The sequence below is a fragment of the Triticum urartu genome, chromosome 3A (assembly GCF_056163025.1).
Source record: "Triticum urartu cultivar PI428250 chromosome 3A, HENAU_Tu73, whole genome shotgun sequence".
NCBI classification, from domain to species: domain Eukaryota; kingdom Viridiplantae; phylum Streptophyta; class Magnoliopsida; order Poales; family Poaceae; genus Triticum; species Triticum urartu.
In genome coordinates this window covers 181,109,034-181,124,237 of record NC_141875.1, presented here as the reverse complement: position 1 = coordinate 181,124,237, position 15,204 = coordinate 181,109,034, and the positions used below count along the sequence as shown (strand labels likewise).

The following is a 15,204-nucleotide window of genomic DNA, read 5'->3' as shown; positions in this document are numbered from 1 at the left end:
TCTTTGGAAGGCGCGCGTGTGGATCTGGCTTGACGACCCGTCGGGTTTTGACAGGCCCGATGCTGGTTTGGCAGGGACAGTCACGGATCCAGTGGATAGGAAGGGGGGGGGGGCTTGGCGCATGCCGACGCTTTGGCGTGCTTATGCAGGTGCGCGGGAGGAGGTACAGTGCGCAGGGAGCGGGCGCGGAGTCGGTGTTGCTGGTGGCGCGAGGTGGAGGTGCGGGGGCTGCGTTGGCTGCAGGCTGGCGTGGATCTGACAAGGGCACCGCCGTGGTGCTTGTGGATGTGCATGCTGAGGCAAATGGGGAGGCGGCTACCGCGGGACGGGCTCCCTTGGTCTGTGACCAATATGAACGCTCCGACCTCCTACAGGCGCCCGGTGGTGCGCGCGGCGGACATTGGCGCCTCTGTTATAGGGCTACGACTGGGAACCGTGGTTGTTCTTGGCCTCAGGCGGCACTCCTCTATACCCTAGTCGGCATGGTGCCCGACAGGCTTTTGGAGGCTCGTGCTGCGACCGGTGGCCCTCGTTCTGGTCGATGTTCATGGATCCAGCGGTTAGAGCTGCTGAGTGATAGTCGATGGCATCTGCGATGAGCGGTCGGTTGTGGTGGTTGCTATGTGCTCCTTGGTCGTCGGACCGGACCGTGGTGGTAGTGGTTGGTGGACTGGCCGGTGCAAATGTGAGTTGATGTGCGACTGAGTTGGTGTTGGGAGCTTGGGTGAAGAACCTGTCTCGGTTGTGGCCATGACCAGCTATGGCGGCGACTATGGACGTCACTAACCTTCCTGGAAGCATCAATGCATTGTTGCCACACCCCTCCCGTGCGGATTGCTGCAGCTCATGGGGAAACCCTTGATCTTGATTAATGAGATGATGGCGGCGCCTTTGTGTCATACCCTGTGGCTTTGTCCTTGGAGCTAGGCACTAGCGAGCGGGACTTGGGGAAGGCGGCGGTGATGGCTTTCTATAGCAATGATGATGATGGGGGCGATGTCAGAGACGTAGCTATGGTTGAGGTAATCGGCTCTTCTCCTGTATGTCCGCGGGGATGCCTTGGCTGGTTTGCTGCTGCGAAGTCGAAGCTGCAGTGGCGGGTCCCGGTGGCGTGCGATGACGGTAAGCAGGTGGTTCATTCAATGATTTTCGGAGGTGCCAGTCGTGTCTAATTCTCTTTCGTAGTTCTCCGTTAGAGCCGGAACTGCAATGTTTGGTCGTAGGAGGCTAAGAACTGGCAGGGACTTCATACGTCTCCACATGACCTCTACAGTGTTATTGATGTCGATGATCGCCTGAGGCGAAGCGGGAGTAATGACCTTAGGGTTTAAGGATGACGATGATGCCTCTAGGGGAGGAGTGATGACGATGACGCCTCTAGGGGGGGGAGTAATGACGATGACGCCTACGTGTTGTCTTGACGAGGCCCTCTTTGGAGTGTCGTGTGTGTGTGTGTGGGGGGGGGGGGTATCTTCGTGTGTCGCTCAACGGTTGTGATGGTTTTCGCCCGACTCTCCATAATTAAGTGGGCAATTTGTTTTTTGCTCGGTTTTCTTAAGAGCAACTCTTTTCTTCTTAATGAATGCAGAAGCCTCTTGTTAAAATAACATCTACCACTCCTCTCCATATCTGTAAATCGATTTTCTCTTTTTTGGATCCATACACTGATGTTAATATGTGAAAAGCCAAGGGAAGAGGATTTGTGGCACGCAAGTGCGGGGGCACGCATTGTCCCTCGTGCCCGCTTTTTACTTTGATTTCCAATTTTTGAAATTTAATTCTTTTAAACAAAAATTTTAAATTAAGTTATATTTTCATATTTGTGTTTTTCGTGACCAACGCTTTCAAATAAGGTCCATTTTGAATATATCTTGACGACTTAAAAAACATACTAAGTTTCAATACTAGCGACCAATAAAAATCAATTATTTTGTGTTTACGACTGACAAATAAAATTGTTTGAAATTATATCTTTGAAACATGTAGAAACTTGGCAGTTTTAGATGCATAAACAGTTAGTTTCATCATTGAAATTTAATTTTTTTTGAGAGGTTTTCTTTGTTATTATGTCCTCATGCAGGATTAAAGTATGTGTGTCTAGGGCATATCTAGATGTGCTATAGTTATTGCACATCTAAATAAAGAAATCAAGCATAAAGAGAAAAATAAAAAAAGAAAAAGAAAATATTCACATGAATCTTAACGTAAAATCAACGATATATGATTTGGATGTGCAATACTTATTACACCTCTAGATGATTTAGTAAACTGTTAAAGTATGAATCACGAGACAAAACAAACGGACGGCGAAACTTGGCAGGTGAGTGTCCCACTTAAGTGCCCCTGCGCATTTCCGAAGCTAGGGGCCCGTGGTGAAGCCGTGTTGCTGTTCCTAGCAGGAACGAGGCACGTCCCCACTAATTTGGTTGTGATTCGGTCTGTCTGATACAGGGAGGATCCACGGACGGCCGGCGTCATGATGGACCAGCGTAGTTGCTTTGGTATTGCACACAAGTAGTGACGGCTAGCAGGAGAGCGCACCATGTGTGGTAATCAACAGATGAGTACCGCTGTGGCCGTACGTCCAGTACTAGGTGATGTGTACGTCCTACCAGTACTAGAGTACTAGCAAGCAGCTAGGTGGCTGTTACCTCTCTCTAGGCCCTAACTCTCTCATCCCAAAATATATGTCTCAGGGCTCATTCGCTTTTTAAGGAAAACAACAGGACTCTATTACATATTTTTATTAATTTTTTAAATAAATAATACAAAGTCTTGAAAGGAGAAAAAAAAGGAGCTACACAGAGAAAAGACAGCTATATAAGCAAAAGAACAAACAAAACAATAAAGAATACAAAGAACTTATGATCCCGTGAAGGCAGATACAACCGATCTATCTATCTATCTATCTATCTATCTATCTATCTATATATATATATATATATATATATATATATATATATATATATATACACTAATTACAGACTCCTCAAAATTATCATATTAATTAGAAAATACGAACCGTTAATTTGATGGGGCCGTGTTATTACGGTGCAGATCAACCGTTTTTTTAGGTATAGATCAACCATATAAATCAATTACAAAGCCCAAACACATGCTATCACGATTGCACAATATATCTACTCCACGTATATAGCCCTCAAAATTGTGTAAAAAATGCCCTCAAAATCCCTCAAAAAAGTCTATCTTCTCCACGCCTCTTACTTTCCCTGTAAAAAAAAACCAATCGTACGCCATAGTCTCTCCTCCTCCTCACGTTCTCTCCTCCCCATGGTCTCCTCCTCACGTTCTCTCCTCCCCATGGTCTCCTCCTCCCCAGAGAAAGAAAATCAATCATATCTCTCAAATTCGAGCAAGGAAATTAGGAAATTGATCTGGTGCGCTCACGGCATGGAATCTCTCCTCCTACCATGGAAAAAACAAACAAATCTCTCTCAAATTGGAGCAACCAAGTTGCGGAATAGATCAGGTTCGTTACTTATTTGACCCACAAAAAAAGGTTCGTCACTTATTTTTTTGATTTTTTTCCTCATTTAACGTTTGAATCGACCTTATCTTTTCAATTGCATTAGGATTCATGTTTTCTACTGCGTCCTTTGACAGTCCTAGGATAGTCCTAGGATTCAATCCTAGATTTTCTGAGGTACGCGCTTTGGGCACTTCGTAGGCTACAAATGGTCAGGCAAAAGCCCGAACCCAGCTCTCCAAATAGTAGTAGGACTTCTTCGTGGCTCTGTGGACCAGCCAATTATTGCCGTCCTAAAAAATTGACTTGCCTCATTCCTACATGTTTTGAGTGAATGTATATCTTCCTCTAAAAACACGGGAAATAAACAACATTCCTACGAAATCTCTGTAGGACTTCTTCGTGGCTCTATGGACCAGCCAATTGTTGCCATCCTAAGGGAAACTCCAATGCTAGACCCCATTTCGTTCGTGGGCGTCTGTTTGGAGCAGACGGATATAAAAGGTTGCCCAACTGCAGACACCATCTCACTTTTTGGTTCGTTCTGTGTTCATTTCACCCCATCTCTGGACCAAACTTGGTCGTGATTTGTGCCCAAAGCGGACAGAAAGCGGACGCTCTCTGCGTCTGTGCATCTGTCTATGTCCACTGCATGTAGATGATGCCCCATCTGTCATCCAAACAAAGGGACCCACCACCCACCCACACACCGCTCTCTCTCCTTCTTTTTGACCAACGACGCAAGACCGGCAGCCGCGGCGCGACGCTCGGCGCGTAGACGAGCAACAGCAAGGCGAGTTGTGGGGCGAGGCGTGTCAGACGGGCAATGACGCCAAGCTGCGGGGCGGGCAGTAGGGCGGGGCGCGTCGGTCGGAGCAAGGATGGCGGGTCGCGGTTGGAGGCGGCGGGTGCGTCTGTCAGAGCGGAGCGAAGCGGGACGGGGCAGGGCGCGGGCGCGTCGGCCGGAGCAGGGCGGGGCATGGCTGTCACGTAGTTGGAGCAGGGCGGGACATGACCGCGTCGGCCGGAGCGGGGCGGGGCGCGAGCGGGCGGGCGCGGGCGAGGGCGAGCGCCGGGGCGGGGATGGGCGCGAGTGAGCGTGGCCGGAGCGGGGCCATGACGCTGGCGGGGCAGGGATGGCGCGGGCGAGGGCAGGAAGGGCACTGGCATGCCGCGGGAGGGCGCGGCCATGGCACGGGAAGGGTGCGGCGCGGCGAGGCAGGGATGACTTGCGCTAGGACGACCGGGGCGCGGCGAGGACGGGGATGGCGCAGGCGGGGCGCGACCAGGGCGGGGATGGCGCGGGCGGCAGGCAGGCAAGGCTGGCTACTACTGCTGCTGGCGAGGCAGCGGCTAGCGGCGGTGAGCGGTGAGGCCAAGCGCGCAGGCGAGCTCGATGGGCATGGGCGCAGGCTCTAGGGGCGGCATGCGCGTGGCCGGGGCTGGGGTGTGACGGGTGATACGTCTCCAACGTATCTATATTTTTTTATTGTTGTATGATGTTATTTTATTATTCTAGTATGTTTTACAATCATTTTATAAAAACTTTATATCATTTTTTGGGACTAACCTATTGACATAGTGCCCAGTATCAGTTGTTGTGTTTGCTTATTTTTTACGTCGCAAAAAATCAATACCAAACAGAGTCCAGACGCAGCAAAACTTTTTGAAGAATTTTTCTAGACCAGAAGACACCTGTTGGGCCAAAGAAGTATCAGATGAGGGCTCCGAGGGGAGCACAACCCACCAGGGCGCGCCTGGAGGCCCAGCCGCGCCCATGTGGGTTGTGCCCACCTCGGCTACCTCCCGCACCGCCTCTTCGCATTATAAATCTCCAAATATTTTGGAAACCCTAGGGGAGTTGCCGAAACACAATTCCAGCCGCCGCAAGTTCTAGTACCACGAGATCCAATTTAGACACCATCACGAAGGGGTTCATCATCCTCATTGGTGCCTCTCCGGTGATGCGTGAGTAATTTATCATAGATCTACGGGTCCGTAGGCAGTAGCTAGATGGCTTCCTCTCTCTCTCTCTTCCTCTCTCTCTCTTGATTCTCAATACAATGGTGTCTTGGAGATCTATTTGATGTAACCCTTTTTATGGTGTGTTTGTTGGGATCCGATGAACTTTAAGTTTATGATCAGATTTATATATACATGAAAGTTATTTGAGTCTTATTTCTTATATGCATGATTATTTATTGCCTCGTATTTCTTCTTCGAATCTTTGGTTTAGTTAGGCCAACTAGATCGATTTTTCTTACCATGGGAAGATGTGCTTTGTGATGGGTTCGATTGTGCGGTGTTCTTTCCCAGTGACAGAAGGGGCAGCAAGACACACATGTATCGTTGCTATTAAGGATAACAAGATGGGGGCTATTCCTACATGAATAGATCTCGTCTACATCATGTCATCGTTCTTATTGCATATTCCATTTCTCCATGAACTTAATACACTAGATGCATGCTGGATAGCCGTCGATGTGAGTAATAGTAGTAGATGTAGGCAGGAGTCGGTCTAGTAATTTTGGACGTGATGCCTATATATTGATCGTTGCCTGGATATCGTCATAACTATTAGATTTTCTATCAATTTCCCAACAGTAATTCACCCACCGTGTGCTATTTCTTGAGAGAAGCCACTACGGCCCCTGGGTGTATTCTTTAACATATTTGCATTCTGATCTATTATTTGCCTTTGAGATCTATTTTTATTTGCTTTTATTTTTAGATCTATTATTCCAAAAAATCAAAAATACTTTGCTGCACTTATTTTAAATGTTTTGCATTTTTTAATGCGCGTTTATTCGAGATCTATTTATCCAATCTATCACAAATTTTATCCCGTCAACTTGACAATTTCCAACGCCGTTACCCGTAAGAGGGATTGACAACCCCTCATAAGTGTCGGGTTGCTAGTATTTGTTCTTTGTGTGCAGGTGACGTTTACATAGTGTTGTTTGGTTCTCCTACTGGATTTATACCTTGGTTTCATAAGTGAGGGAAATATCTACCGTAGTTGTGCTGCATCATCCCTTTCTCTTTGAGGAAATATCGACGTAGTTCAAGCGACATCAGCGGGCGAAGTGCAGGCGAACGTTTTGGAGTTGTCTGCTGCATTGGGAGCCTCCAACAAAATTCGGAAACGCATGCCCGTTTTGGCACCCATTGCCACTCCAAAGGACGAAATCCAGACGAAAGAGACGTTCGTTTGGGGTCTAGCGTTGGAGTTGCCTTAAGGAATTGACTTGCCTGTTCCTACGCATTTAAGTGGACATGTAGCTTCCTCCAAAAACATAGGAAATGAAGAACCTTCCTACGAAGTCTTTGTACACATTTCCTACGAACCGACTGCATCTATATAAATTTTTCTATGGAATCATTGTTCCTATGTTTTTCCTATGAAAATCCTCCAAACCAAATGAGGCCTTAGCTTTTGCATTAACTTTAGTGTAAAATTGTGCTAAATGTGAGACATTTATTTTAAGATGAAAAGAGTATACTACATCAGCAAATTTCCTTTTGAGGACCACTTTGGTTCATAGAAAGACAACTCTAGGTGTCGGCCGATCAACGTAAGTGCCAGATTGATCGCCTCAGAAGCCGTCTTATGGGGCAGTTCTTCTCTGTCGATCATCATCTCCTATGCCCAACCTCTCTCTTCCACTTTCCACCTCTTACGACGTTGCAATGCAACACTTCCTTGGAGCATCATCACACATTCCCACGTCACGCAACACCATGATCTCATCGCCGTGTGCCTCCCATCTCGTCGTCGTGCGGCCTCAACTCCCTCACTCGCTACTCTGTCGCCCTCCACACGCAATCTCTTGAAACCTCGTCTTCATGCAATATTCATGGCTCGTGGCTCGTCCTCATCCCTTCACAACACCGCCACACATCATCGACCTCTGCTAGCATCCCGTCATCATTCGCATGCACGGGCGACTACGCTTGCATATGTTGTCTTCACAACACCAGTCGTTGTGGGTTGCAGCGTCGATGCTTGTAGAAGTGAATACAGAAGAAAATTGGTGGAATTGTTTGATGTATTGCTTGAGCCTCATGGGCGTATATATAGAAATACATGATCAACTTGAAGTACAAGACAAGGTAGAAATAAATCCTACGCTATCATATGTTTCCTAATAATCAAGATACTAAATGCCCCGCAACAGTCAAAACGATAGCGACGCAAATGGTGAGACTGGAGAAGAGTCTGAAGGTAAGCCAATAGACACCCCCACACACTCACACACCTGTAGCGGTCGACGCATCACAGAAGTCTTGGCTGGAGTGGAAACCAACGAGGTTGCTCAGGAAAGGCAGTAGCCCTGGTCGCTGTCTAGGTAACCGAAAGTGTAGTGTGGTGTAGCCGTGGTCAAGGTAGTCGTGCCAAGAACGTCATGGTCGATGTCGAATCAGGGTGACCGGTGTTGAGGTAGTTCCCGATGGGCCGCGGGCGCCGAGTAAGTCATGGGCACTCAAAAGTGGTGTACCGGGAATAAGACGATGTTGACGAGGAATCGCGCCGGGTTTGCCAAGCCCGGGGCACGTCGTGGACGAAGGCACGCATCGGTGTTGCCGGCACCTGGAATGCGTAGACGGATGAACTCGATGCTGACAAGGCATCGCTCCAGGCTTGCGAGGCCCAGGGACACATCGTGGATGAAGGCACGCGTCGGTGTTGCAAGCACCGGACATGCATAGACGGGGGCCTACACGAACTGTAAGCCATGTCGTAAGGGCCAGCAGAGGAGGACGCGACGATGGTTGTGGTGCCAGTCAACGTGGAGTAGAAGGTGACAATATCAACCATAGTTGTTGGAGTAGATGAAGTGGTCAGGAAAGATGAAGGCAACGATGGCGATGAGATGGTGTAGGATGAAGACGAAGGGGTGGAGTGGCAATGCGGCTTGGGTGAGCGAGTGGCAGCGACATGAGGGGCGGCTGATACGTCTCCAACGTATCTATAATTTTTGATTGTTCCATGCTATCATAGTATCAATCTTGGATATGCAATTATGTATCATTTTTTGGGACTAACCTATTAACCTAGTGCCCAGTGCTACTAGCTGTTTTTTTGCTTGTTTTTGGCTCTTCAGAAAATCAATATCAAACAGAGTCCAAACGGAGAAAAAAACTTTGGATTAATTTTTTCTGGACCAGAAAAGACCCTAGAACGTTCGGGAGAAGACATAATGAGCCACGAGGGAGCGACAAGCTCGGGAGGTGCGCCCAGGGGTGCCCCCAGGCTTGTGGGCCCCTCGTGGCACCGCTTGACCTAATTCCGCCTTTGTAAATTCTCAAATATCCCCTTGACATCAGAGAGCCACCCAAAATATTTTTTCTGCCACTGCAAGTTTCTGTTCTTGCGAGATCCCATCTGCAGGCCTTCTCTTGTACTCTGCCAGAGGGGGAATTGACCACAGAGGGGCTCTACATCAACCTTGCTGCCCTTCGGATGATGTGTGAGCAGTTTACCACAGACCTACGGGTCCATAGCAAGTATCTAGATGGCTTCTTCTCTCTCTTTGATCTTTAATACAATGTTCTCCTCGATGTTCTTGGAGATCTATTTGATGTAATGACTTTTTGCAATGTGTTTGTTGGGATCCGATGAATTGTGAGTTTATGATCAGATTATCCATGAACATTATTTGAGTCTTCTCTGAAATCTTCTATGCATGATTATTATAAATTTGTATTTCTCTCCGATCTATTGATTTGGTTTGGCCAACTAGATTGATTTTTCTTGCAATGGGAGAGGTGCTTTTGTGATGGGTTCGATCTTGCGGTGCTCAATCCTAGTGACAGAAAGGGACATGACACATATTTGCATCATTGCCACTAAGGATAAAAAGACGGGGTTTATTCATGTGTGGGTTTGCTTTGTGTACATCATGTCATCTTGCTTAAGGCGTTACTCCGTTCTTTATGAACTTAATACTCTACATGAATGTTGGATAGCAGTTGATGTATGGAATAATAGTAGTAGATACAGGCAGGAGTCGGTCTACTTGTTTCGGACATGATGCCTATATACATGATCATTGCCTTGGATATCGTCATGATTATTTGCTTTTCTATCAATTGCCCAAAAATAATTTGTTTACCCGCCGTATTCTATTTTCAAGAGAGAAGCATCTAGTGAAAACTATGCCCCCCGGGTCTACTTTTTATCATATATTAAAATCAAAAATACCTTGCTGTATTTTTCTTTATTTTTGTGTTTTATTTATGTATCTATCACTACAAGATTTGATCCTTGCAATTAACCTCGAGTCATTGACAACCCCTTTTTCACGTTGGGTGCTAGTATTTGTTATTTTGTGTGTAGGTACGGCGAATGTGGTGTTGCATGGTTCTCCTACTGGATTGATCACCCTGGTTCTTAACTGAGGGAAATACTTATCTTTACTATACTGCATCATCCACTCATCTTCAAGGAAATCCCAATGCAACTCACAAGTAGCAGCGGCGCGACTCGGATAGGCGAGCAACACCAACACGGAGGAAGAAGAGCGGCGGCGGCTAGGCTACGAGCACAACGACGGTGCTCGAAGTAGGCGAGGAAGAACCCGACAACGTGACGAATACTAGATGCGGATGGTGGCGTTCCCGCGTCTAGGGAGGCGTCGCTGCGCATATCACATAGAAGTCAACACGTGGGAACACGGAGTGGACCGCGTGCCACGACGCTATGGCTCGAAGGGGCATTGTAGCAGCAATGCGCGGGTCGGAGCAATGACGGGGAAGTACTCGAGGCGGTGGCAAGGACAGTGTGCCACGCGCGTTATGGACTGAAGGGGTGACACAGCGGAAGCGCGAGGGTCTATGCAGCCATAGGATGACCTCATGGAGACGAGTCGACCGCGTTCCTCAACGGTACGGTCCAAAGGGGTGACGTGATGACCCACAAGTATATGGGATCAATTGTCACTACACCACAACACTTGATTGGGGGCAGTTAACTGCCAGGAGAAAAACCTATCTAAGGGCAAACTATCTGCCGGGACATTAGTTTCTGCCGCTAAAATCACATTAGGGCATATGAACTGCCGGGAGAACTTGAGCAACAACGGCGCTGTAACTGCCGGTACATTTTACGGCCCAAAAACTGCCGGGAGAACTAAATTTCGGCCCATAGTCTGCTGGAGACCGCCTTTGCCATGAGACCCTAAAGTCGGCCCTAAGCGCGCGCCAATGAGAAAAAAAGAGCGCGCGACTTTGGCGGAATTTTAGGCCCAAGAAGAAATACACGCGCCAGCCCTCCTGCAGTCCTGCTCCACCAGACTGCATAACCCTAAAAAAATAAAAAATCAGACCGCATCTCCGCCCCCAAATCCACGCCCAATCCCCGCCACCAGACCGCCGCCGCCACCAAACCTTCCCACCACCGAAGCGCACTGCCGCCCCCAAATCTTCCCACCGCCGTCGCGCGCTGCCGCCCCCAAGCTTCCCACCGCCGCCGCCCGGCCGCCTTCCACTTAGTCCACCGCCGGCATAGCCACTCACCACCGCAACCCCTCTGCTGCCCACAAATCGAGACCCACCACAGGACTGCAAGGCCTCCGCCCCCAACCATCCCACCACCGACGGCAGCTCTCCAACCGAGCACTTCCGCCGTCGCCCTCCATCACGGCAGCCCCTCCGCCCCTCCGCCGCCCCCAACAACCAACCCACTGCTGCCGACCACTACTGTCCACTATTGTCGTCGCCTCACTCCATAGCGGCACCGCCGAGCACCCGATTGACACGGAGCAGCACCGTCGTCGCCGAGCCACCCCACCGGCGGCCACCATCCTCGCCACCAACCTACTCACGCACTTACTCCTCGAGCAGGCCTCCCCGAAAGTTTCACCGAGCACCAAGCCGCGGGTCCGCCTCCTCCACACGCGCCCCCGAAGCAGCAGGTCGTCGACCCTCTCCTCAACATCCTTTCCGTGGACTTCACTGCCTCCTATACTTCATTTGACAGGTGATATGTTGCAATTTTTGTGCCCTTTTTTGTTCTGAATGTGCCCTCCTATACTTCAGCACTGAACTATTCCGGCAGTTAGAACAAATCAACAGTTTGTAATTGCTTTGATATGATAACGGCGAAAAAACCATGAACCAGACAGGTTTGAAGGTTGTTTGGTTGTCTAAAAACAATCACTACTACTGTTAGTAGCCCTTTAGATCAAAGGACATGTACTGTTGGTGATTAACAAGTGCATACCGTAATTAAATTGGTTGACACCTGACTGTTTAGTTGAGCTTTGGAGGTCATTTTAATTTGAGATGAAACAAAGCTAATTATTTTAAGTGTTTGTTTGTTTAGTTGATGCACCTACTACCATCTTTGTTTGTGTTTTGTGAAATACCATATGTGGACAGAATAGGTGCGATGCTTTTATGATATAGATGATGACATTCTTACTGCTATTTTGGTTATTGTATTTTCTGAAATGACATGTTTCAGTTAATTATATTCTGTTGTGTGATGACATTCCTTCTCCGTATTGTATTTCTTGTTGCTTGTACTAGATACGGACGATATGCATTTTTGTTACTAGATTTTTTTCCTTAATAGAAGTATTCTTTCTTTCTCATGTTAGGCAATTTTAGTTAAATTGGTCAAGAATGGATAAGAGTGGGATGGGGATTACGATGAGATGCTCAATCTTAGTGACCATGATGAGGTTCAACCTGATGATGTTCAAGAGGAGATCGACCTAGATGATTACGATGAGATGCTCGAGTTCTTAGGTCCCAAACGACTAGAGATGTTGATGACATGCCAAGTGACGACATTGAAGAGCATGAAGGTGTGTAGCTCTGAAATCTATGTATATAGACTGTTAGTTAAATGGATGATAGCCAAGTAACTATTTTCCATGTTTAGACCATGAGTTGGATCAAGAAACGAAGGGGAAGAAGGAAAAAAAAGCACTAGAATGCACAATGTGTATGATTTCTGGTATAACTTGCCCCTTTATCTCTCGATGACTTGTAGTATAAATTTCCCCTTTATCTAATACATCACCCTTACACTCTCCATTTACACTTGCTTGAAAGCAGATGTACTATGTTGTGGATGACAGACTAAAGGATTGGCTAATGGGAAGCGCTGTGATGTATCGCATGGCCATACAAGCATGTGAGCTTTTGTTCTTATGATTGAACTTAACAATTACTATCATGGTTGATTGCTTAAGAAGCTTTTGTTCTATGTATGCAGTTGGAAGTGGACAAGTCCATGACGAAAGCAGGAATGCGACCACAAGCAAGCTGAGGTAATATGCATGTTTCTTTAAGATCGAATCTTATTCTAGCATGCTAGCTGGGTCGTTGAGGTAGAGTGGTAGGCGACATAATCATATTTTGTTTTTATGTTTGTATGTTTCCAAGAAATTTCATGCACTCGACTATGTACAGTACTGAATTTTACAAAATAAAAATATTTCATAGAGTAACTACTGTGCTGAAATCTTTTACGTCATTCCTGGAGACTCAGTACAAATGTTTATCTTAGTAAAAAAGGAAAGATTCAAACTGAGCATGTTTTGCCTATTTGAACATGAAAGATTTTTGACTGTGAGTTAGAACTTGGTGTTAAACTCTACTATACAGTAGAAAATTTCAGACTTGTTTTGGCGTATAAAACTGATCCTCATACCAGTTTTGGCTTGCTAGTCTGCTAGAGGGTATTCTCTTCAATGAACTCTATTAAAAACAAGCTAAGATGCATGAGATAGATAGAGAAATCTGTAACCAATGGTTATTTCATGAGTTTCTTTTTTCCTATGATATAGAGAAACCAATAACCAATGGCCTGCCCCTGCCTATTTGTACAGAGGTTTGCCTATTTGTACTATTGTACTATGTATAGTACAGAGTTTTGCCTACTTGTATACTATTGTGCTGTTTATAGTATAGACTTTTACCTATTTGTACACAGTTTTAACTATTTGTTCAATATAGTACTGTATAGAGTTTTGCCTATTTGTTGAGTTTAACTCGGTGCAAAAAAAGATTCGAACTCAGAGTACTATATTAACTCCAGAGGTACATGTTTAACTCAGGTTTAGTCATAGCTTTCACTAGAAAGTTGTATTTTTTTAGACTAAGCAGCTTTTGCAAGTTCATTGTACAACTTTTTGTTTTGCTTATTTGCACATGAAGATTTGTTTATGTGTACTTCAAACAAATCTTTCTTGATCTATTGATGTAACCTTGCTTGCTGTGATGATGAGATGCTGCACACTTAGAAGAGTTTTATTTATGCCGACGAGTTAAAAACTGAAGCATGTCAAAATCTTTAATGTGCTAATTTAAAATTTGAAATGAGAGCTCCATTTTGAGTTTTCTATTTGTTGCAGATTTCCCTACAGAGTTGATGGAGCTTTGGAAGATCTTCAATCTGCTGAAGAGTTCGGAGATTTGGAAGATCTTCAAGCTAGTGAAGATTTGGTAGACCTATAATTAAGTTCGTAGAGTGATTATGACACTTACTCTGCTCATTTTGCTGGTTGTTAAGCCAGTATATGCTCATTTTGCTTGTGTGACACACCCTAGAAACATATGTACTCCTTTTGTGGCACACATTTAGAAACATGATGTATTGTACCTTTTGTGGCACGACCAACTTATACATATGGCTATTATGTTAATTTATCGAATCAACTTTAAGGTTCTGGGTGAGGTCTACATTCTACTCTGATTGAAGTGTATGGATGAGACATGTTACTTTGAGTGAAATGTGTGTATAAATCGTGTGGTATGTATTGATGGTTTGAACAGAATGAATGGATATTATATAAGGGATGCCTAAAAAAATAGGAAGTGAAATCTATGTGCTGGCATAAGAACTGCCAGGAAAATGAGCTTCTGCAGGTACCAAGACTGCCGATAATTGATGTTACACGTGCCTTGACCAATCTGCCGGGAGAAAGTGGACTGCCGGCAAATAGATGGGCACCGGCAATGCAACTGCCAGGAAAAAAAATATCTACCGGGAGAAGTAATCCCCGGCAGCCGTTCTCGTGGCGGTTCTATCTCCCGGGAGAAAACCTGTCCCGTCAGTTTGTCTGCCCTATAAAGTGCTTTCTCCCGGCAGTTTTTTGTCCCTACATCAGTGTTGTGGTGTAGTGTGTAGCTCTTTTCGATAACTAAGAGTGTCGAACCCAACGAGGAGCAGAAGGAAATGACAAGTAGTTTTCAGTAAGGTGATGTCTGCAAGTGCTGAAATTGTAAGTAGTTGAGTAGTTTGATAGCAAGATAATTTGTAATGAGCAAGTAATGATAATTGTAACAAGTATGCAGCAAGGTAGCCCAATCCTTTTGAGGCAAAGGACAAGCCAAAACGGTTTCTTATGATAAGCAAAGCGTTCTTGAGTGTACACGGGAATTTCATCTAGTCACTTTCATCACGTTGGTTTGATTTGTGCTCGCTACTTTGATAATTTGATATGTGTGTGGACCGGTGCTTAGGTGTTGTTCATACTTGAACAAACCTCATACTTATGATTAACCCTCCCGCAAGCATTCGCAACTACGAGAAAAGCATTAAGAACAAATTCTAACCATAGCATTAAACTCTAGGATCCAATCGGTCCCTTACAAAATAGTGCATAAACTGGGGTTTAAGTTTCTGTCACTGTCACTCTCACAACCCACCATCTATTTACTACTCCACAATGCATTCCCTTAGGCCCAAATATGGTGAAGTT

General features: G+C 46.0%; 1 long non-coding RNA gene across 1 annotated transcript; it reads left to right on the top strand.

Moving 5' to 3' along the window:
- The first annotated feature begins 10,566 nt into the window (after window positions 1-10,566).
- On the top strand, window positions 10,567-14,169 carry LOC125543389 (uncharacterized). Its single transcript, XR_007298417.2, has 6 exons — window positions 10,567-11,468; window positions 12,091-12,300; window positions 12,378-12,452; window positions 12,554-12,632; window positions 12,714-12,768; window positions 13,855-14,169. It is a non-coding gene; the product is annotated as an uncharacterized LOC125543389 (long non-coding RNA).
- The last annotated feature ends 1,035 nt before the right edge of the window (window positions 14,170-15,204 follow it).